This window comes from Neopelma chrysocephalum, unplaced genomic scaffold (assembly GCF_003984885.1).
Source record: "Neopelma chrysocephalum unplaced genomic scaffold, ASM398488v2 Primary Assembly neopelma1_96845, whole genome shotgun sequence".
NCBI classification, from domain to species: Eukaryota; Metazoa; Chordata; class Aves; order Passeriformes; family Pipridae; genus Neopelma; species Neopelma chrysocephalum.
Window position 1 is genome coordinate 383,553 of NW_020925488.1, and position 23,222 is coordinate 406,774.

The 23,222-nt window shown below is 41.3% G+C and overlaps 1 protein-coding gene across 3 annotated transcripts in view; it reads left to right on the top strand.

Annotated features, from left to right (window-relative positions):
* The window catches only part of DNAI1 (dynein axonemal intermediate chain 1), a 142,408-nt gene that overhangs the window by 43,372 nt on the left and 75,814 nt on the right, over positions 1-23,222 (top strand). The gene's annotated exons all lie outside the window — the stretch shown is intronic.

Here is a 23,222-nt window from a genome sequence, read left to right on the forward strand (position 1 = left end):
TACTATGACAGATCCCAGCTTTGGGAAAATATCTCCATGTCCATTCAGAGTCATGTGCCTAGCATGGAAGTTGATTAAATTAAACACATCTTCAATGGTAAAAGACGCACGAGGCTCACTCTCATGTTTTGGTAAGAGGTTTGAGAACTGCATTGTACCAACATGGTGGCTGACTGTTTCCTTTTAGCTGTGAATGTATTTTTCATTGACATTTTGATATTTGTACTGTAAATTGAAAGACTGTCACCTTTTGTGAATGCTGCTGATGCCAGTTATAATGGTAGTTGGTACAAGAGTTAGTGATACTTAGATAATAGAAATAATGTTGAGGAAAAAAAAGAAGACAATCACAGAAGTAAAACATAATGATTGCTTAGTTGCCAGTGATTTTAATTGATTATATTTTAAAATTTAAATTATTACTGTAAGGGGATATTACAATACGGAAAACAAGCATCAACAAAATAAGCACAGAGGAGAATCTAAAGGGAATATGTCTTATTTGTGAATTGCTGTAGAACATTTGTATGAGCACTGAGTATCCCCACAATCAAAATGGAACACCCTGGAGGATTTGGACTTGCTCTGTACTAATTTGAGTCCTGTTTGTGCTATGTGATTTTTTTAATAGCTGTAAGGAATTTTCCATTACTACACTGTATTAATTAAAAGAGGCTGCTGGGGAATAAAATAGGAACTAAAATGTAGCAATCAGATTCCTCTGAGGCAAGCGTATCAAAAGTCATTAATAACTAGGTCTAATGCTAATCTATTATTATATCCATGAAATCAGTTCTGATAAAATGTTTTGATGAGGCAAATATCTGGGAGGTGACAAGAAATGGAACAATCAGATCAAAGAGCAATTTAGATCCCTTTGTAGCAGAGTAGAAGGCATCACTCTGTGTTACAGAGAAGAATTTGAAAAGAAATTGAAGCCACGCAGCTGTTCAAGGGGAAGCCCCATTTTGGGGAGGAATGATTTAAAAAAAGTCTTGTAAAGAAAACTCAGTACTGGACTGGATCAGAGTTCCTTGGCTCTGTAGAGTAGGAGGGCTGCCAAGGAACTGAGAGGCTAAAAGAACTTTTTAAAGCAGTTTTTAATTTAGCGCTGAAATGACTGCCCTGGAAAGGCATGATCATCACTGGTGACATGCCAAGGGGAAGGGTGACAAACTGCGAAGAGTTCAAAAAAGTATGTAAGAACGACGTAAGAGTAGAATGACTGACCTGGGCAGCAAATTTAAGGAATTTAGTTTGTTCAGCTTGTCAAAGAAAAGCTTATTAGATAGTTGGATTGTGATCTGTTAACTCCCTGTACTGGGAAAGCAGATCATGTAACAAAGGATCTTTAATCTGCCAGACAAATGATGTAACAAGATCAAAGAAAAGCTGGAGCTACATGAATCAGGCCAGACAATGTGTGGCTTTTAATAGCAGATGGGCAATTGAGAGCAATTAATTTTGGCATGTGGTAAATTACCACCTTCTGGAAATTTTAAAATGTGAAAACTTTAAAGGCATGATATTTGTTTCTTAAGTTTTGTTTGGTTGCAAACATGATTTCTTCATTTAAAGCAAGATTTAATGTAGAAAAATCTTGTATTCTTGATATTTTACATTCTTCAGGAGACTGATTTATTTATTCTTCTGACATTTTTAGGTCTTCTTTCTGCCCTGTCTCATGTTGGAGGCTTTTAAAGTTCATTTGCAAAAACATCTGTATCCTCCTCCATGGTCTGACAGTCTTTGAAAAACCTCCCCAGTGGAATCAGTGTTAGAAATTTAAGCCATCATACATCTGGTATATTGAGATAACTCATTGTGGTCAATTAAACATAATTACACTGAAAATCACACTTTGAAATCTGTTTTCCAGATACCAAATATCTCTTACCACATATGCAGGGAGTGTAAAACTGACAGGACCTATTATACTGTCAACTCTGTTAGTGAATATAACCTAATAAGTGTAATAAATTAAGTGAATCATGTGAAAGATTAATTTCAGTTGGAGATTTAATTACTGATTTTCAGTATAAATTCTATAAGCTTTGACTAGTTTTTCCTAGGCTTAACCTTTTAATTCATGTAATTTTCCATCAACTCACAACATCATCTTTTGCTGTAGCATTTTGTTAAGCATGAAATAGTAAAGACCTCTGTTGATATATTTGGGGAAAAAAAATATATTAACAGTTTTCTAGAGCCTGGGGTTCAAAGGAGCTGCTCAGCCATCCTGTTGTGTCTCCAGTGCATTGCAGGCCATTAACTTCCATCCACTTACCTGTCTGTGTAGCCCAGTTGGTTTGATTAGTGCACTTTTGTCCTTAGGAGACTAAACATTTCTGTGCCATAGTCTTACCTCTTCAATAAAACTAGTCTGACACCTTCCTTTTCTCAGCTTTGTCCCTGGAAATAGCTACATTTAAGTTACCGTGGGAATTCTTTTTTTAGCATTTGCACAACAGAAACCAGGGTATAGGTAGGTTAACTCACTTTGTCATCAATGTCAAGACAATGGTCTGATGATGAAAATCTGCTAAAAGTCTTTCTAGCCAGTCCATACAGAGAGACCCCTTGACTCAGCAGAAGATGGTCAAAAGATATTGAGGACAGACAAAACAGCTCTACACACTCTTTTTCAATAGCATAAATTTTTGCTCTATTTTAAAGATTCATTTTCTGGCATACAGATGTTCTTATGCCTGTGTTCTATGAGGTAAACACTGTTTGGTTTTGTGTTTTGCATTCCCTCCAAATACTATGGTTACATTGTCATCATAGCTTGACTTTTCTGTAGCAAAAGAGTTTGATTCCTGGAATCAGCTCTACATCTTACACTCTAGTCTAAGTAGTATAAAGTTTGCCACGCCCTAAGGCTCTGGTGGCCCTGACCATCTTCACCAGCATCTCTTCTCAAGAGCAGTGGGATGAGCCCTGCCCCCTGAGCCCCTGTAACACTGGCTGTGTTATTGTGCTGGAATATCAGCTCCCCATCGTTTAGGGAGCAGCCAGTGATTCCTGCAACCAACCCTGACACACATCCTGTTTCCCCAATTACCCAATGTTTAGGTAGATAAATAGCAAAGTAAAATCTGGATAAAACACAAGCCAACATTACTCAGCTGTATTGTATTTACTCATGCCAGATAATTATTTTTCCATTTTACCTTGTACTTTAAAGGGCTTGGTTTTCTTCTGTTTGCTTTATGCTTCATAGTTAAAACCTTGATACGGGGTACAAAGCAGATTTCCTAATCTGAGTGCTTTTACTTCTGTCTGAGAGATAATGGTAGCAATCCAGCCTTGATTTAACTCTTTTTGCATTAGGCTTTGAGGATGAGGTTCAGTAACATGGGTAGATTCATAAAGGATAGGTGTTTTTAAAATTCCTTTCACCTTACAATGGTCTGGATTTATATGTCGCTTTCTTCAGAGGAATTCCAGAGTGTCCATGCAAAGGAAGACTAAATGAATTGATTTGTTTGGCCTCCATAGAGCTCCATAAGTGTATCAGAGCTGATGAATGCCAGGAGGCATAAGAGACATGTAAGGCTTGTGCAGGCATGTATATTAGTTTAAGGGAGAATTTGGTATGCTGTGGATTTGCTCTGGTTGCGTCCTAGGAGAAGGCTCTGAATCCAGTGACCTTGAGATGTTTTTCCACTTCCTCTGTTTCTGAGATGTGGCTGATGTGGTTGTGAAATCAGCCACACAGATAAGGAACACCACTGACTCTGTAAGGCTTATTTATTAGCTAATGCATACTTTCCTGTGGTTAATCAGCTATTAAAGCTCAAAAGTTTTTAAATCCTTGTTAAGAAGATAGAGCTATTGTTAATCCGTCATGACTACAGGAATGCAGCCTCAGTAGTGAAGTGTTGCTGTTGAAAAACACAACGACCCTACAACTAATTTGTACAGAATTCTGTTATGGTTTTTTAAAAGTTTGCTGTTGCAGGCTTAGATACAATTGGATGATTCGCATTTTTCAGTTGCATTCAGAGTCTATTAAGATAAGGAGGTACTTCAATGGTGAATCCCTGTGAGGAGGCTGTAATTTGGCAAGCAGTTACCTTGGAGTAAAAGATGGGGATTTCAGGGATCTTCTTTGAAGAATCCCATGGAAAATGGCTCTGCAGGGTAGAGGGTTCTGAGAGAGTTGGTTGATATTCAAGGATTGCTTCTTCCAGGCTTAAGAACAATGTGTCCTGATGAGCAAGAAATCAGGCAAAGGGGGCAAGAGATCTGTCATTACTCAAGCTTCCTGTCGTTACTCCTGTGTAAGCAGGAAACACATAGGAGATGGAAGCAGGGTCTGGCCACTTGGAACGAATATAGAGACATTATCAGAGTAAGTAGAAATGAGACAAGGAAGGCCAAGGAACATCTGGAATTAAATCTAGCCAAGGATGTCAAGGACAACAAAAAGTCTTCTTCAACTACATCAATAACAAAAGTCATGGCTAGGCTTCGTGAACGAAGATTTGGGAAGGGCTCTGCCCACGTTTCTTGCAAGCGCGTTGGTGGCTAAAAAGGCCAATACAAGAAAGGCGAGTCCGGTTGCAAGTAACAAAAGTAAAACAAAGGATAATGTGGGCTCATTACTAGATGGAAGGGGGACCCTTGTAAGAGAGGATGCAGGCAAAGAAGAGTTACTGAATGCTCTCTTTGCACTGCTCTTCACTGACAAGACCAGCCCTCAGGAATCTCTGACCCAGAAGACTAGGGTAAAGGAGTGTTCCTTTGGTCAAGGAGGATTGGGTCAGAGAATGCCTAGGCAAACTTGACATCCACAAACCCATGGGCCCTGATGGGATGCATCCAAAACTGCTGAGGGAACTGGCAGACACCATAGTGAGGCTGCTCATGATCACCTTTGAAGGTCATGGCAATCAGGAGAGGTGCCTGAGGACGGGAAGAAAGGAAATATCATCCCAGTTTTCAGAAAGGGCAAGATGGAGGACCCAGGAAACTATTGGCTGGTCAACCTCACCTCAGTCCCCAGAAAGGTGATGGAGTGCCTTATTCTGGAGGCCGTCTCTATCCACATGGATGACAAGAGGATGATCAGGAGTAGTCAGCATGGGTTCACTAACGGATCATGATGTTTGACCAACCTGATTGCCTTCTATAATGAAACAGCTACCTGGATGGATGAGGGGAGAGCAGTGGATATTGTCTACCTTGACTTCAACAAGGCTTTTGACACTGTCTCTCACAACATCCTCATAGGCAAACTCAGGAAGTGTGGGCTGGATGAGAGAACAATGAGGTGGATTGAGAACTGTCTGAACAGCAGATCCTAGAGGATCATAGTCAGTAGCACAGGGTATAGTTGGAGGCCTTTCATTAGTGATGTCCCCCAGGGTTCAATACTGGGCCCAGGACTGTTTATGTTATTCATCACTGACTTGGAGGAAGGGGCAGAGGCCCCCTCAGAAAGTTTGGTGATGACACAAAGCTGGGAGGAGTGGCCAATACTCCAGGGAACTGTGCAGCCCTTCAGAAGGACCTGAATAGGGTAGAAGGAGGGACAGAGAGGAACCATATGAATTTCAGCAAAGGCAAGTGCAGGTTCGGCACTTGGAGAGGAATAAGGCCATGCAGAGGCTGGGGGCCAACCTGCTGGGAAGCGGCTCAGCAGAGAAGGAGCTGGGGGTCCTGGTGGACTACAAGCTGTCCCTGAGCCAGCAATGTGCCCTGGTGGCCCAGGAGGGCAATGGTGTCCTGGGGTGCATTAGGAAGAGCATTGCCAGCAGGTTGCAGGATGTGATCCTACCCATCTACTTGGCCTGACTTCATCTGGTCACATCTGGAGTGCTCTGTCCGGTTCTGGGCTCCTCAGCACAAGAAAGACACGGAGCTCCTGGAGCAGATCCAGCAGAGGGCTATGAAGAGAATTAAGGGACTGGAGCATCTCTCTGATGAGGAAAGGATTAGAGAGTTGGGCATGTTCACCCTGGAGCAGAGACGACTGAGGGGGGACCTCATTCATGTCTGTAAGTATCTGAAGGGAGGCGTCAGAGGACAGAGCCAGGCTCTGCTTGGTGGTACTGAGCAATAGGACATGAGGCAACGGGCAGGAACTGATGCACAGGAAGTTCCACCTGAATGTGAGGAAGAGCTTCTTTCCTGAGCAGGTGGCCAACTCTCTCCCAGAGAGGGTGTGGAGTCTCCCTCACTGGAGATACCCAAGAACAGCTGGCTGCAGTCCTGTGCCATGTGCTCTGGGATGACCCTGCTTGAGCAGGGAGGTTGGACCAGATGAGCCACTGTGGTGCCTTCCAACCTGACCCGTTTTGTGATTCTGTGGTTTTGTATGTTGAGGGGGTTGCTATAGAAAACATCGTAGTTCCTGTCTTGCAATGTGGAATTTGATGCAGGAATTTTTCATGTGCGTGTTGCCATGTGGTTTATATTGGCTATACCAGCTTGAAATAAATTTTTATGTCTTTCAGATGTAATGCTTAACATACCCTCAAACATACCACTCCAATCGGCTTGTTTGGGTTAGATTACCTTATATTGCTACAATACTTCTGTGCACTGTGCACTGAGATGAAATTATCTGTCTCCTCTAACTTAGATGTGGAAAAGATAAATCACTTTATGTGAGGTTTGCAGAGCTTATTATCAAACCTTCTGTACAGACATTACTAGCAGTGTCGGTACCACACTGGCCAGATGGGGTAGGTATTAGCTCAACTTCCACTTAATTTGCTTTATTTCTTAACTTAGTAGTACTGGGCGCTGTAGAAGGATCTATACCGAGAACCTAAGTTATACAGCACTGCTATATGAATCAGCATGAGCAGCATCACTGTCAGTTAAACCCCAGAGTCATGTTATAGTACAGAAAACTTTCAATAAGAACATGTATCATAAAGCATGCAAAATTTCCTCTGTGTAACTTGTCTCTATTACTTGATCTGCCCCTTGCTACACTGTATTCCATAGCCACCCTGAAAAGCAAGGCTATGTATGTAAATAATTTTTGTTACAAACCACTATAGGCAAAATATCTCTATATTTTTATGTAGCAACGTAACAAGTATATTAGCTAATAAATGTTTCTTTTGACAGATGCCATTAAAGCAAAATAAGCTAGATTACTAAAGCAGTCTGTGGGACAGAATTTAAGGACACACGGAGTGATGAAATACATATATTTTTGTCTATGATAAAAGTAGTATGTTTAAATTGTTTGGGATGCAACAGAATGATTTATGATGTCTCAGCAGAGAGTTTTTTGATGTATAGAAGTCGAGAAAACAAGAAGAACTCTAACTAGGTAATACTAATAAGCACCAAGAGTTCATATTTCAGGAAATAGTTAAATTTCATTTGGAAGTTAGGAAATTTTTCCCTAGGTATGGCATAGTATTGCCAAGTCCAGTCATTCAAAGTCTGCAAGGTGTCATCAGATTATTACAAATTAAAAGACTTGACTTATTTTTACTTGCCCTCTGTGCTTCCTTTTTAGTGTTTTAAACCCTTCCTTTATTGCCATGAGGCCTAGCAGTGTTTTGTTCTGAAACAGAGCAGAAGCAGATCTTGTGTTTAAATAATAAAGCTGTGGCTTCAAAAAACCCCTTCCTGTTCTTGCAGCACTCCTAATTTCAGGAAACTGGCTGCCCCGTTGTGGCTCCTGTAGGTTACCTTGTATAACTCTCTGAGCAGTGTCCCCTCATGAAGGTAGAGGCAGTGGTTCCCAAATAAATGGACTTACAAAAAAAATCCCAATGTGTTTGTGTTTATGCAAATCTTGTGACTTGCAACTTCTGCATTTCGTGTATCTTGAGAGACCAGCTTGCAGGTCCTCCCTGATCCCTGGAATATAATAGGAAATCCCTGGTAAGTCACAGGTCTGCTCCAGCTTTGCTAGTTTGATGCTCCTTGCTCATTTGCTTCCTTTAAAGCACTTTAGTTGGTTTGTAATTAGATTAAATTGTTGTTGTGGCTGAGCTATTTATGATTTTTAATGTAATTTTCCAAATCTGCATTCCCACTGAGAAAAACAAATTAAGTTTTGCAAAGGCAAGTTTGGAATACGTTTTCAGATTTGCAAAAGGGTTTTCGAGATTTTCAACGAAACCTCAAGCCCCAGTGGGATCACCCATGCTTAAAAGGCATCAGAGCTTGGCTGCTTCTTATATGCCTCTCGTACTGCAGGATCTCTGACAGCCTCTAATCCAGACTTCACAGCATGCTCTGAAAATTGCAATTTCCTTTTCCTCTTTGAAACAAATTCTTATCATTTCTTGCATATGGTATTACAGCTGACAACATGTAGTCCCAACCTGAATACTAAGACTGCAATTTTGTTTCTTGAGTTGTGCTACAGTGTATAAATTAATTCAATTGGACTTTCAAGGTAGATGCCACCAAAAGGAAATCTCAATTAATTTACAAATGACAGTCAGTTGGCATTGTGTTCTGTGTTGACCACCAGCTGATTCACATTTTTACAAGCTATTATTTTCCCAATTTGAATTCTATGATTTCTTGAATCGTAAACTTTCTCCAAGCCTCCCTGAATGCTATTTGCACCACTAATCCTACATTTTGTCTTTTACTTAGCACATTTATTCACATAACTGCAGAATTAGTTAAGAGAAAGGGCAGATTGTGACTTCCAGATGAAGTGGAAAAATAAGTTGTCCGTTTAGGCAAACAGCTGCATGTCAGGAATTCTGAAAACCACATGTAATGTCTGAGATACCTGGGCAATGAAAGCTTTCACTTTCAGTTGGGATGATTACCACATCTTACTGGTATTTTCAATGTTGGGTAGGACAGATCAATCAGGCAATTAAAATGCTGCCAGGCTGTATTCTGATTTCATGCTCAGATTTACCAGGGTGTCTGGCTATGAAGTTATATCTAGTTTCTGTTCACATAAACAAGTTTAGAATCAGTCCACTGTTTTCATTGGGAAGGTATTTGATGATGTCTGTCTTCTGAATTACAACATAATGTTTTTCCTTGTTTGTTGAAAGGAGCTTTTAATTAGCTCATGCGTTTGATTTTGATCTTTGGCTGTTGCAGGTTTGGTTTCATACAACAAGTACAAATTTAAAGAATTATATAAAGTCATGCTGGAGTGGGCCTCTAATTCTCTATATCAGAAGAGACTTAATTCTGCCTAACAGCTTCCAAAAAATGTGTGGCATTTTTAAGACCAATGTCTTAAAACCCAAGAGGATGAGGCTCTTATCTCCTCTTAAGCAGCTTGTCTCAGCATTGTCAGACTGCTTGCTGGAGAAATCCTGCACAAGTGCACCTGACACCCCTTGCTGGAGGGTTTGTTAAATCTCCAAAACAGAAATTTGCAAGTAAAGGGACAGAGCTTGGGCTGGAAGCCAGATGAGGGATTTCCCACTTCAGTCAGGTGGGCAAGTAAGGACACATCCTTCCTGGAGAAGAATCTCCTTTCCCATGATTGTGCTGCAGGAATATTTTAGTTCCTTGTGTGGATGTGCATGCAGAGGACCTTGAAGCTCATCATAGGCTATGCCTTACTGGTGTCCCTCTCTTTGGAGAGAGACTCTTGCAAAGGAACACCTCTTCCAAATAGGGTTCTATTGCATGAAAACATCCACAGAGGACCATCCATGGGTTAATGACCAGTCGTGTATTTTGGTCCTTGTTGGGGCATTTTTGAAGGACGCTGAGTACCAAGGAAGCAGAGCTCTTTCGTACTCCAAGTGCTGTCCCCTGTTTTGACTGGCAAAGAGAGGGTCAAGGACTTGCACAAAAACTCTGAGGATGCTCCAGCATTCTCCCTTTTGTGTGCTGTGTAAAGATGGAGCAGAAGAGAATAGCCAATGTATCCCCTGGAAACTGTGATAGCTCCTGTCAATCAGATGTCTACAGATTGGATCTCTGGGAATGCTGACTTTGTATGGGCAGAGTCACCAGTGAAGGCATTTGGTATAGTACCACATGTGTTAATGTTGGCTGGCATCCCCTCTGTACCATAAATATCCCTATTGGATAGTGGCATAGTACTAATTCTTGCATGTGTTCATACCAATTTTACTTGCTTTTTCTAATCAAATATTTACAAACAATCCCATCGTACTCTCTGGCACCATGAGGCGGCTCTCTGAGGGAAACCATTAATTTTCTGCTGTACAGCATCAGTTGATTAGATGCTTTGTGGAGAAAGAACTGATATGAAATCACAAAAATGAAAACAGCAATACTCCTGCCAAACACTGTAGCCTGTTGCTACATGTTGCTTTCATTCATCAGCTGTTTTTATTTATTTGTCTGAAGGAATGTTAGTGAATGAATCTTATTGGAGAGCTACAGAGACTGTGAAGCAGTGCTCTGGAGCACAGGAGCTTGCCTTCCTTGCTGTCTTCTGTCAGTATCCCTGTTCCCAACACCAGAGGTCAGCTTTCTACTGTTCATTTGAAGCCCTTTCTGCTGTGGCATCTAGCTATTACAAAATATAAGGAAACCAATGAGAAGATCCAACCCTTCTCCGGGCCAGACATAGCTTGCAGGAAGGGTAAAGGTAGAAATACTTATGGGTTAGGTAACCTGTATTGCACTTCTCCCAGAAGAGCTAATTTCTAGTTGCCCTTCCCTTCCATCCTGAAGCTGCAGTTATCTGTTTGTTGTTTAGACTGACTTCAGAGCCAGAGGATGTGACAGCTTCTTCAGGGTGACCTGAGATTGCAGAGTGGGCAGGATCTCTGCCTGCCTGTTTTAGTTACTTACATGGTCTTCATTGCTGTCATGTCTGAGTTCTTTTCTGCCTTGAGAGTTTTTGTCTTCCCAGATGAGGTCAGGCAGTGCTGCTTTCCTTCTTAATGATGAATAAAACAGGTGAAGGCACTCACAGAAGACAGCAAATACCCAGATCAGTGTTCATTTCACGTGCTGTAGAGTGGGCCTAGAAATAGAAGGCTCTATTCCAGCCAGTGACTCTAGAGGCATTTTTTTCAAATAGGTTATTTAACCTGGAGTGCTGCTTCTCCAGACTTGTGCCATCACACCATGATTCTGTTCTGGAGAGTCCCTGACTTTTCCCAAGTATCCCATGCAAAGAGCAGGAAGCTAGCTAACTCAGCTGTCTTTGCTGACTGGCATCCACTCAGAGAGCTAGGTCACCAGTAACTTTAGAGACCTGGTCCTCCTTAAACTTATTTTAGGAATTACTAGTTACATAGTTTGATTCATGTAATGTCACCATCAATATCCTAAGATGGCAATGTCATTTAAAGTGATTGTTTTTTTCAGCCAGGTCAGCAAGCACAGGATCACTGGGGTGAGAACACAGGTCAGGGAAGAAAAAACAGCAGAGGGAAAGAGAAATCAGCATTTTTATCAGCCACCCATGGTTGGATTGTTTTGTGTCAGCCATGAAACTGGACTTGAAAATATTGTCCTAACTTGGTACACTCTGAGAAAGAAGACTTCCAGGTAAATCTGGAAGAGTGGTTGCAGAAAGGTGTCTAAGGAGGTCTGGCATGGGATACTGGATGCATTCACCTATTAGACAGTAGCAGGAGGAAGAAGGTGCTGCTTCTGTGTATGATGCTTTACTGAAATGTTGTACCCAGTTATTAATAGTTCAGTCTTCAAAGTGGATGTTAAAATTGAAAAATGTTCAGAGATGAGCCACAATATAACTTATATTTGAAAACCCTACCTTACAGTTCAGCTTGGCTTATTAAGGAGAAGATTAAATAGTGATTTGATTACTGTCCATTAGTTACTTGAAGGGAAAGGAAGGAGATATCTTAAAGAACAAAACTCTTTCATCTTACTTTTTCATCTAGGACATAATCTAGCAACTGGAAGTGGAATTCAGGGATCTCAGAAAGCTGGAAATAAATTGAATTTTTAATGGTGGAAGTAATTAAGCATAGGAACAAATAAAGGATTTATTCATCACAACTATCTCCTTTGGCCTTAGAATTTACAAATCTGCATTGAACACATTCCATCATTAATTCTAGCAATATGTAAGTTACTTTGTAAGCTCCTGAAGTTAGATAGCTTGTCATTATTCCTAGGGTAGAATGGTACAAAGAAATTGTAAGAGGCCCCATTAAAGACTTTTTCTTCAAAGACTTTTCTGTCTTTTGTTCTGGAAATGAGTGAGAATCATTTTTCAGCAGAATGCATTAGTAAAAACCTGAGGGAAATCTATCTAATTTAATGTTTTCATTAGTTGAAACTTGCGAGACATTAAGAGCATTCTAAGCTTACCTTTGGTTTCTTGCTGCTGCAAAGCAAACCCACGTATTCTACAGCATAACGTTTTCCTCTACTGATCCCTGCGTAGGGAACTCAATCATGGTTTTCAATTCTCCACTTCATGCTTGGCAATATTTGCTAGGCTGCTAAACTGCAGAATATACCCAGAAATATCTGGATGCTAACCTCCACTGAGTCATATGATAGATCACTTCAGGTTAAGATTCTTTCAGGAATAGTTGGAAAATTCTGGCCATTGAAAAATAAGTGCAGATCAAATTTGCATTTTTTAAAAAATTTTAACATTGGAACAGTATGAAAAACTGGGCATTTTGTGTGTTGGGTTTTTTTTTAATTATTTTGCATGTTTGGTTTGTGTGGGTATTACTTTGCTGTAGTATATGGGAGAGAGGATAAAAGTGAGTCCTAGGATATTGTGAGATGAAGTCAGCTAGAGAAGGTAGGAAAAAAAGTATGCAGGGATGCTTAACTCTGTGTCAGTGAGGGATCAAAGTGGTGAATCAGTTAAGTAGCTTTGAGTTGTTTGATCCTTTACACTTCTGTTTTGGCTATAAGATAAGGAGAATACAACCCTCCTGTGTGAAGAATTTGAGGCTCACTGTTTGCAGGACTGGATAATCTAGACATCCTTAATTTTTCAACATTATCATGCTGGATTTAGAACATTGGTGAAATTTAGCGAATTGCTGTTGTTGGAAAAAGGCTCACCTGCAGTAAAAGAAAGGCAGCAGGTATTGCTCCAAGAGCTAATGCAAACTCATTCTGCCCTGAGTTATTCTTATCAGATTCCTCCAGGCATGAGAGAGCTGGCTGGGATTCATTGGCATTTTCCAGCTTCTCCCATCAAATGGTGCCTGATGAAGTGTTTTCCATCACTGCATAAGAGATCTTCATAGAGGGACAATTGTATCAGCTCTTTTATTGTTTGGTGAGTTCTTAAAAGAGAAGCCAGCACTCAAGATGCTGATATGATACCCACCTTGGCTCACAAGTGACAGGAGATTGATGCTCTGGAGCAGAACGTCCTTTCTAGATGCTATGCAGTCCCAGGCTTCTTCCTCTGCTGCAGAGATGCTGGAGGGAAGACTGATTGCCCAACAGCAGCCTGGCTGGTTGAGACAGGAGATAATGGAGAGATAAACTGCCCTTTAACTCCCATAGCAAATCCATGCGTTGGCTGGAATCTGATTTGGCTTATCAGAACTGGGAACCTATGAAGTTGGCTGTCACTAGAGAGAGGTGGAATTTCTTCTTTTGTGGATAAATACCTGATGGAGGGGAATGACAAAAGAAGAGACAGACTCTCCTCAGTGATATCAAGTGAAAAGCAAAAGACAATGGACATGAGGTGAGATAGATAAAAGTTCCTTTAAACGTAAGACAGAAATTCTTTACAGTAAGGGTGGTTGAGCAATGGAACGGTATTTCCACAGCTTAGAGGAGTTGTGGAGCTATGCCCTTGGAGATATTAAAAACCTGACAGCACAGTCTTGGGCATCATGCTCTCACTGAACCTGCTTTAGGCAAGGGGGATTGGACTTGATGTTCTCCAGAAGTGCCTTCCATTCTCAGCTATCCTGTGATTCTGTGATTATTTTCTTTCTTTTTCATCTTTTATCCATCATAGCTAAGTGTAAGCCAAAATTTGGCCCACAGTTTGCATAGGTACTTGGTGATTTATGTGAGCCTTTTGGACCAGTTCCATTCCCTAGTAACAGCTAGTTGCTGTTTGGAAGTTTCACTCTGAAGGATCCTCTCTCCTTTTACCATAACTGCCTTTTTCCCTCTGACCTTATTATTTGATCAAAGGACTGAAAGCTATTGCTTTATTGCAGTACACACTGTGAATGGGTGTTATTCAGGCTACCTGGGGGTGAGGAAGGCCAAGGCAAAGCTGGAACTGAACCTGGCAAGGTGTGCAAAGGATAACAAGGAAGGGCTTCTACAGGTGTGTTAACCAGAAAAGGAGGATCAAAGAAGGTGCAACCTCAGATAAATAATGTTGGAAAACTGGTATCAATGGATGAGGAGAAGGTTGAGGCAAAAAAATTGCTGTATACCTCAGCCTTCAATGGCAACTTCTGTTCCCTCACCTCTCAAGTGGATGGACAGCAGGATGGGGACTGGGGGAGCAAAGTGCCTCCCACTGTAAGAGAAGATCAAGTTCATGACCACCTGAGGAACCTGAATGTACATAAGTCTATGGGACCCCATGAGATGCATCCCAGAGTCTTGAGGAATATACAAAGAAGAATGCTGAAAAATACTGTCTAAATTTAGTGTTCACTAGCTGGCTGCATAGAGAAGGTCCATTAGGGACCTGGGAGATGCTTAACCACAAATTATCAGGGGCCTAGGCAGTCCTCTAGAAGAAATATCACTGGTCTTATGCCCTGTTTTTATACACTTCCCATAGCATTTGAGGTTAGCCACTGCTGCAAATGGGCTAGGGGCAGGTGTCAGAGCTGTAATGGCTACTTTTAATTTTCATGGTGGATGCTTGTGCAAAATTGACTTCAGGGTGGCCTGTATGTGTGACTTTGCTTCTTCCTTGCTCCTCTATCAAATCTGGGTCTTCTGCCAAATGTCTTAAAAAATGTTCTCAAAGCTGCTGTATCATTTCTCACTGTCTCCTCCATGGTCTGATCTGTACATGTCCATCTCATCAAGCATCATCTGTCTGCTTCCAAGAGGCCATAGCACATTCATAAACTTCCCTGTCCTTTAGTTACGGAATACATAAGCATCTCCTGCAGTGTGCATCTGCCTCATTGCTCAGGAATACTGAGATGCTGGCAACCTGGCTTGTTTGCAGGCTGCTGTGATTATCCAAGGGCAGCAATTTGTGGATGTCCATTTGTGGCATGATCCTGTGCATTGCTAAACGATGCGTGCCACCTGGAAGCCCACACTTGGCCACTTGATGGCACTCTTAAATGTTTAGTTCGTTGTAAATGCTCTGAAGTATGCCAGTTTGTTAAGAGAGGGATAGAGGAAGTATTATGTAGTGAAATAATATCAAATTGGAGCTTACATCAGTGAAAACAGGAAAGGCAGGAGCAAAAATTTAGCTGATTGTACCAACTGCTGCCCAGGGTGTATGGGAGGATTAGCACTTGTTCAGCTTCCCAGCTTCAGAGTGCTCTGTGGGGACAAGTGCTTCCTCCTAGGTGTTTGAGCTGGGAAGTGTCCTTTGCTCCCTGGTTTCTGAGAAGCTATAGGAGTGAGTTATGTGAGATTATTAGTCTGTCTAGCTGAGGATCAAACCAGAAATGCATTCCCAAAAACAACCAGGAGTGTTGCTTTTGATGTTGATATACAGAACTTTTATAACTCATGTCAGACACCCTTTTCCTCACTCATCTGTGATGTATATCCTCAGAAGAGGATATGAAGTATGGAAGAGCGAGAAATACAGAGAAGAAAGGACTGAGAACACAATGGCTGGTCATGACACGGCAGAGTCTGGTATACAAATCTCCCCATTGCTTGTCTTGTGCCTTTATCGTACAAGATAAATCATAGAATGGTTTGGGTTGGAAGAGACCTTAAAGGTTGTCTTGTTCCAACACCCCTGCCAAGGATAGGAACACCTTCCTCTAGACTAGATTGATCAGAGCCCCATCCAACCTGGCCTTGAGCACTTCCAGGGATGGGACATCCACAACTTCTCTGGGCAACCTGTGCCAGGACCTCACTACCCACACAGTAAAGAATTTCTTCCTAATATCTTATCTCAACCTACACTCTTTCAGTTTGAATCCATTCCCGCTTGTCCTGTCACTGCACACCCTTGTAAAAAGTCTCTCCTTTTCTTCCTTGTAGGTTCCCTTAAGGTACTGGAAGGTCACAGTTAGGTCATCCTAGAGCCTTCACTTCTCCCAGCTGAACAATCCCGACTCTCTCAGCCTTTCCTTGTAGGAGAAGTGCTCCATTCTTCTGATTATCTTTGTAGCCTCCTCTGGACTCCTTCCAGCAGGTTAATGTCCTTCCTGTGCTGAGGACCCCAGAGCTTGACACAGCACTGCAGGTGCGATCTCACCAGAATAGAGGAGCAGAATCCCCTGTCTCCACCTGAAGTTTGCATTCATAACATACAGACAGTTACATCATTACTATTTACATTGTAAGACCGTGCCCTTTTGAATATCTTATTTAAAGAAGAAAATTTAAAAAATAATTCTAGTGAGGGCTAGTCTCATAATGCAAAAGCCTTTCTGATCAGAATGAGAAAACTCTGGTTTTACCTAGAGCATTGCAAACTCTTTTTGCGGTGCTGACCTACTCATCTTTATGTGAACCGAGGGGGAGCTGAGCTGAAAGCCAGCTGCTCTTTTCAGGAAGGTACTACATGTTTTCATCCCGTTCTCCCCTGTTCTTCTTTGCTTCTAAACCTCTGCTCTTGCAGGCACTGACAAACAGCACATGGTTCCAGGTGTTTCCTAAATACTAACTTTTGTTGCCCTTAGCTGACTGTGGTTTCTCTTGTATTACTTTGCTAGACTGTAACTTAGAGTAAGATGCAAACATACCTGACAGCTTGTTTCCTTAAAAGCTGTTTATATCTATCCATCTGTGCTTCCGAGATTTGTGTCTTGCCTCTGACATGTGTGGAGCTCACAGCAGTTATTAGGACTGTGACGCAGCCTCAGGACATGTATAAATTACAGCTTGCCTTGCCATCTGACAATTTTGTCTTCTCTAAAAAGTCCTAAAGACTTAGAAATTCTAGTTTTGTACCTCTGCTATCCAAACTGCAAGTTCTGTGCTTCCTAGAAGTCCCAGCTAAAAATATTAACTGGATCAGGAGTAGCAGGAATTAGTCAAGCAGCTGGTGAAAGGTGTCAAACAGAATGTTAAATTTGGCATTCAAGCATCTGAATCAGCATAAGCCAAAATGATCTATGATTTGCCTCCTCTGCAATGGTGGACTTGCTCAGCCTGTGCAGATCTTGCAGTATCAACACTGCTAACTGGATGGTACATATTTCCTTGGGGTAGGAAGTGCCTGTGCTCTCACAGTTCAGGCCAGTGCAAGGTGGTCTTGATGGGGGGGGGGTTTCAACTTCTACTGACAAATGTAAGAAAATAAATGCTGTTGGAATTATCATCTGAGATAGTGTCTCAGAGGGGGTGCTGTTGGGGTGTGTAGTGGCCCTGGAGCTAGGCATTGTTTTCATTGGTCCTCTGGATGGGAATGTAAACTCACAGCAGATGAAATGTGTGACTGATGAAAAGGCAGGTGAAGTTGTAAATCATGCTGGGAACAGAGCTGTCATAGAGAGTGATTAATCTTGTGGTAAGCTGGAATTCTTCAAACCAAATGCATTTTAATGCAGCCAAATATAACATTATACCTCTCTAGACAAGGAAGAGTGCTGTGTTTTGGAAGGCAGCATCTCTAAAAAAAATAAAAGAAAAAGAGAAAAACGTCTCACTTTTCTGAACAAGTAAGAAATTTGAGTTCCCAGTGTGATATCTTGGCAAGGAGGCTGAACATGATGCTGGTGTGCAAACAGGGAATCCTGAGTAGCAGAAGAGATATTATTTGCGCATTAGTGATACTGATACTGGAATATTATATTTGGTTCCAGAGCCAACATTTTTCAAAGCATGCAGAAAAATGTAGATAGTTCAGAAAGCATCTCAAGTTGATTAAACAGTTGGAGAGGATGCCCTAAAACTGGAGAGAGGACAACATCCCATTGAAATTTGGACTGGAAATTATTTTTGTCTGGCCCTAGCACAAGTCCTAGTCATGTGATGTCCTCCACAAATCTCTGGAAAGTTTCTTAATACTCTACTCTTCTCCACATCATTTGAGAAGTGGCTTTCTCTTTGCAGATGGCTGGTGTGGCAAAGCTCACGTTGGTTTCTGGCTTTTTGCTGAGCAGCCCTCTCTATGCAGTGCTGGTGAAAATAAATGGGATTTTTGAGTTCAGGGTGTGATGGTTATCAAAAGTATGCTGAAAGGTGACTAGTATTCAATTTTAAAGTATCTTAATGAAGAGAAGTACCAGATATGAAAGAAGTCTTTTATTCAGTCAAGGTAGGCATAGTAAGAATTAGCAGTGAAAAGCCAAGTAAGTCAAATAAGGAATTATGTGCACTTTTTAAATCACTCAAAGTGATCAAATGTTGAAACAAACTGCAAAATGAAACAGTGGCTTCTCTGTCTTTTGAGATCTTCAAATGAAATATGCATATACTTGCCAAAACCAAGTTATCAGGCTCAAAACAGGATATGCCAGTAACATTTTTGAGCTGTGAAGTAGAGGAGACCAGGCCTTCTGGCCTTGAGCTATGAAGCAGTGAATTCTCAAAACATTTTCTTTTCTGGGAAGGGACTGTTTTAAAAGTTCAATGGAAGTCTTTTCCCTGCCCACAGTATGGTTTACAGCCAGATCCATAGTGATCTGGGATATATCAACACAGCAGGATACTTGAGAACTTCTGGATATTTTAGGTAATAGGAACAGAATGAGCACCAAAGATACTGGTTTAAACTTCTCAGGAATCCTGGGATGGGGTCTTCTTGAACTGTGAAGTCCCAGCTCTGTTCCCTGTTATCCTAGCTTGCTGTGGTGTCTTTGGCAGTCCCCTCCACTGCCTTTTCTCATTCTGTGAAAAGGAGTGCTGTGTATACAGGCTTAAAGCACTCCGAAGTGCTATAAAACTTCCAGTTATTACTTTACTCCTCAAGAGCCTTTGAAACCATATTCAGCACATGCCCAAACTCTCTGAGCGCTTGGAAAGATTTGTTCTTTCCTGATTTTTCGGAACTATTGGCATACAGTTAAGCTCGAAGTGCCAGCTGTTTCCTTTCTTGCAGCACACCAATTCTGCAACTGCAGCAAAGTGTGGAGTTGGCAGAGCTATTTAAATAAGCCTTTAAATAAGGAGAGAGTCTTGCAAGTGAGAGAGCAGTGCGAGCTCACCCAGGTTGTTTCACAGCGGGTTAGATTAGCTGGTGCTCAGTGCCCTGCGCACAGGGTTTGCTCACTGATAGAAAAAAAAATGTATTGAAAAGTCACTAATTTGTGACTTGCTAAGTCATCTGTCTATGCCATGGAGATGGAAGCACAGGAATATTCTTAGATTGTGCTGAGGGTTTTGTAGACCTTCAATTTGCCTGGAGAAGTTTGCTGGTCTTTTTTGTCCTCTAAATATCTGAAAGACAAGTAAGTAGCTCAGGCTACCAAAATTTTTGTCTTTGAAACTAGTTTCTCCTCCCCGGAGGAGATTGTCTAACCAAATGTAGAGCACAACCAGCTTGGCTTCCAAGAAATCCAAGCCTAAAGGATAGAGCCCCAACTAGCCAGCTCATCAAAACATGAGCCTATCTGGGAAAGGAGAGTAGATATGCTTGTGTAGCTGTGATGGTCAGAAACAATCAGCTGTTCACAAATGTATCTCTCCATCTTTTTTTTTTTCTTTTTTTTTTTTTTAAATCAGATAGACTCCTGGAAGAGACAGGACTGATTTTAGGCAGCAGTAGCTCTTTTTAGCGTGGTGATATCTTGTTCCAAGTGATATCAGCGAGACAGCTGGCAGACTTGATTTATAGAAAGCCATGTATCACAGGATCGAAGATATAAGGCTGCAGTGTTTTGGGTTTTAAATCCTCCAAAGAGAAGGTAATTTGCCAGTTCGTCATGCAAGAAACTGGAGCACTGGCTTCTTGTATAGTAAAAATACCTACTTTAACTCATGACCATGGAGGATCCCCACACTGAGATTTATTATGTGAATGCAGGATTTATCCTAAGCATTGTACTTTCTAAATTGAGGATACTGATGTGTTGAGCATACCGGTTCAGCCACTAAGCATTTTGGAGGAAATCGAGGAAAACCACCTATGTCTCATGGCTTTGTCGGTGAACCAAGAGGGAAAGATGTAAATAAAATTAAAACCAAAAAGCGAAAAAATGACATACATCTCCAGCAAACAAAATACTTTGGTCTGATATTGAACATTTGCTGGTTCTTTTAAGTTCTAATTAAAAGAAATAATACAAATGGAATATCTGTTATAACAGACACTCAGTAAACATCAGAACAAAAGATTTAGATGCTTTTTAGATTTTTGTTTTGCATGAACTATTTGGTGATATAACAGTGATATTCTAGGATACTTTCCTACTACTAAATCAGTATTTTTCTAAGAAGATTTGGGGTGAATGTGTCCAGCTTTAAATGCAAATGCAGAGGAACATTTTACAGTGTCAATAGTTGGTTTGAAACCTGTTTTTGTTTGCAGGAGATACTTACAATCTCAGTTCTCCACGCTGAGACCAGTTATCACACTATCTGCATCTTTCATTAGCAAAACTTGTCTTCTCACATACGGTTGTTACATGTCAGTGTCTAAAATTTAGCCTCTGCTCAAGTGAACACTGAGGATCCTCATGACATGCAACTCACTACAGCAGGAGCCTGTTCACTCTCCTCTTCTTGCTGTGCTGCCTTGTGTCCTCCTGTAAAGAACAAGCCCTGCTGGCACTGATTATCAGAAAAACTGCCTGATATCTCTAATATCTCCAGCCCTTGTACCTCAGAAAAAAAAAAAGGCAGTTTGCACTTTGTGGGTCTGCATGGGGCATGGCAGTACATGCTGGTGCATCCATGTGGTGCAGAGCAGCTGTCTCTGAAGCTGCTGCTTTCACTTCCAGCAGTGGAATCACCATTGTCATCTCTTGGATCTGTACCCTTTGCTTGACAGTGTGCTCCATGGTCATCTAACATTGATTCACTGAGCTACCTGCATGCCAAGAGACTGACTACACAGGATGTTGGGGCACAGTGCAGTGCTAGTTTTTACTGAAAACCAAAAACCTTTCTCTTGAAAATGCCACTCTTCAAAGCTATACCACAGATGTGCTGCTGTGAGTATGTGCTGTCCCTGCCATGCTGGAACACTGAATATCACTAATGAAATAAGCCATTTTTATTTATTTATTAAAGAATGTGTATGACGTGTATGTCACCGTTTAGTATTCTGGGTGAGAACTCACCCTTCGTTAAAATGGATTTACATGCCTATTCCAGAAGGTTTTACTGGGTTTTCTGCATCTTGTTTCAGTGTTAATTGTGGGGTTTTCTCCTCACATTGCCTTTCATGAGGAATAGGCTGTATTTTAGCAATCATATTATTCAGACTTATGTGTGGTGTTCACACATCTGTGCTTGAACCCACATCCATGGTATTTCATAACATAATAATAACATAATGAGTAGGATGCAGCTCCTGCATTAAGGTGGATTTACCAAGTCAGTGGTGGGTTATTACAGTCAGTGGAGCATAGGGAGTAAATCAGCAGATTTACTCGCCTTTGAAGTGAATTTTCTGCACTCAGTGAAGTGGATTTATTGATCTCTACTGATGGTGGCAGGAGCTTGGACTCTGAGCATACAGGCAGCCACACATAGACCTGCATTTGGGTGTTGTAGTTTGCAAAGTGTTTCTTTCTCCCAGAGCTTCTTCCCAAGGCTTTGCTCTTTCCTTGCCAGGCTAACCTCCAGGTGGAAGTTGCTTCAGTTGCTGAAGCTGCTGGGCTATTTCACCTGATAAAGGCTTGCTCTATCACCCCTAATTGGAGAATGTGGCTGGCCTATGTTCCTGCCAGATCACTGGGGAAAGAGCAGCCTCCAAAACCCAGTTCAGATCTTCGGTGGCTGAATTACCTTCTGCGGAGGTGTCTCTTCTGCTGTCTGTACACGGTGATGGGGGACAGCTCTCCAAGGCTCCTTGGCACAGTGCTAACACGTAGAAAATTAATGTGCTCCGCAGACTTTTTGAAAATATACCTGACTGGTCAGCACACTCCAGGAGAAATAAGATAATGAAACAGATTGGATTCAAAGGCCAATTTGACTTCATAGTCCATTCTGCTCTGAGTCACTCCAGGTGGTCATTTCCACAGCCTTCCCAAGTGTTTTTGCTCCCGAGGAGAGTGTGAATTCATCCTTATTGTGGATAGACCTCAACTAAATACCAGTTCAATGGCATTACTTGGCTAAGAACAAAGACAATTCCGTGAATTAAAAGAACTGGGCAAATCTCTGATGGAGAAAACATGTTCAGCTAGAATTCTAGGAATAAGCTTCCCCTCATCCAAAAAAAATGTTTAAATTGTTATTTGGGTTCAGATATGTTTAAAGTAATGCCAGTTTTGGAATCTTACCTTTCTGCCCAGTGAAGAAGCCATTTCCCTCATCTATTACCAGCATGGACAGACCTGTGAACAGAGAATATTTCCACAATCCAATACAAAGCAGCAGTTCTGTTGGTATGTGTTTCTTTGCTGGTTCTTTGAATGTTCTCTCTATGTGGCCCTGATAAATTTGACGTACACAAAGTCTCTACCAGCATGCTGATTTGGGATCAGCTTACTGCTAAGGAGAGTTCTCTAAAGTTAATGTTATCTCTGGAGTACACATTTACCAAGTCCTAATCCTACAGATTGCACAAAATGTGAAGAGACGTAGGAAGCATTTTTAAAAGAAGAGGACTGTTCTGGAAATAGGATATATAGGGAGCACAGAAAGCAGAATTTATTTCCCATATACTGGGTGCCTGCGGGCATTGACAGTAATAAAAAGCACTAGATGGCTAAGATACTCTCAGAGACAGCATTGTTTTCATAGATTAGGAAAGTTCCTTCTTTGTTTCTGGAGAGCTTATCTACATCGACAGCTTTTCTTCCCCTTTCAGAGAATTTGGAAATTGTTTTTTACATCACCAAAAAACCCTGAGAATTGCAGAGGCAGCCAGGGCATGATAAGTAAAAAACACAAAAGAAAGATGGTCCTACTGAGAATAGGGAGAACTAATTTTAGCAGTGCAAAGGAAAGGTGAAAGTAAATAGAAAAGAGAATGGAAAGTCTTGCCAAAAAGGAGTTTCTGTGCCAAGCAAGGAGATGTTGGACATAAACAGAAAATAAAGCAGTTGTGATTGTATATTGTCCACTTAATGAGT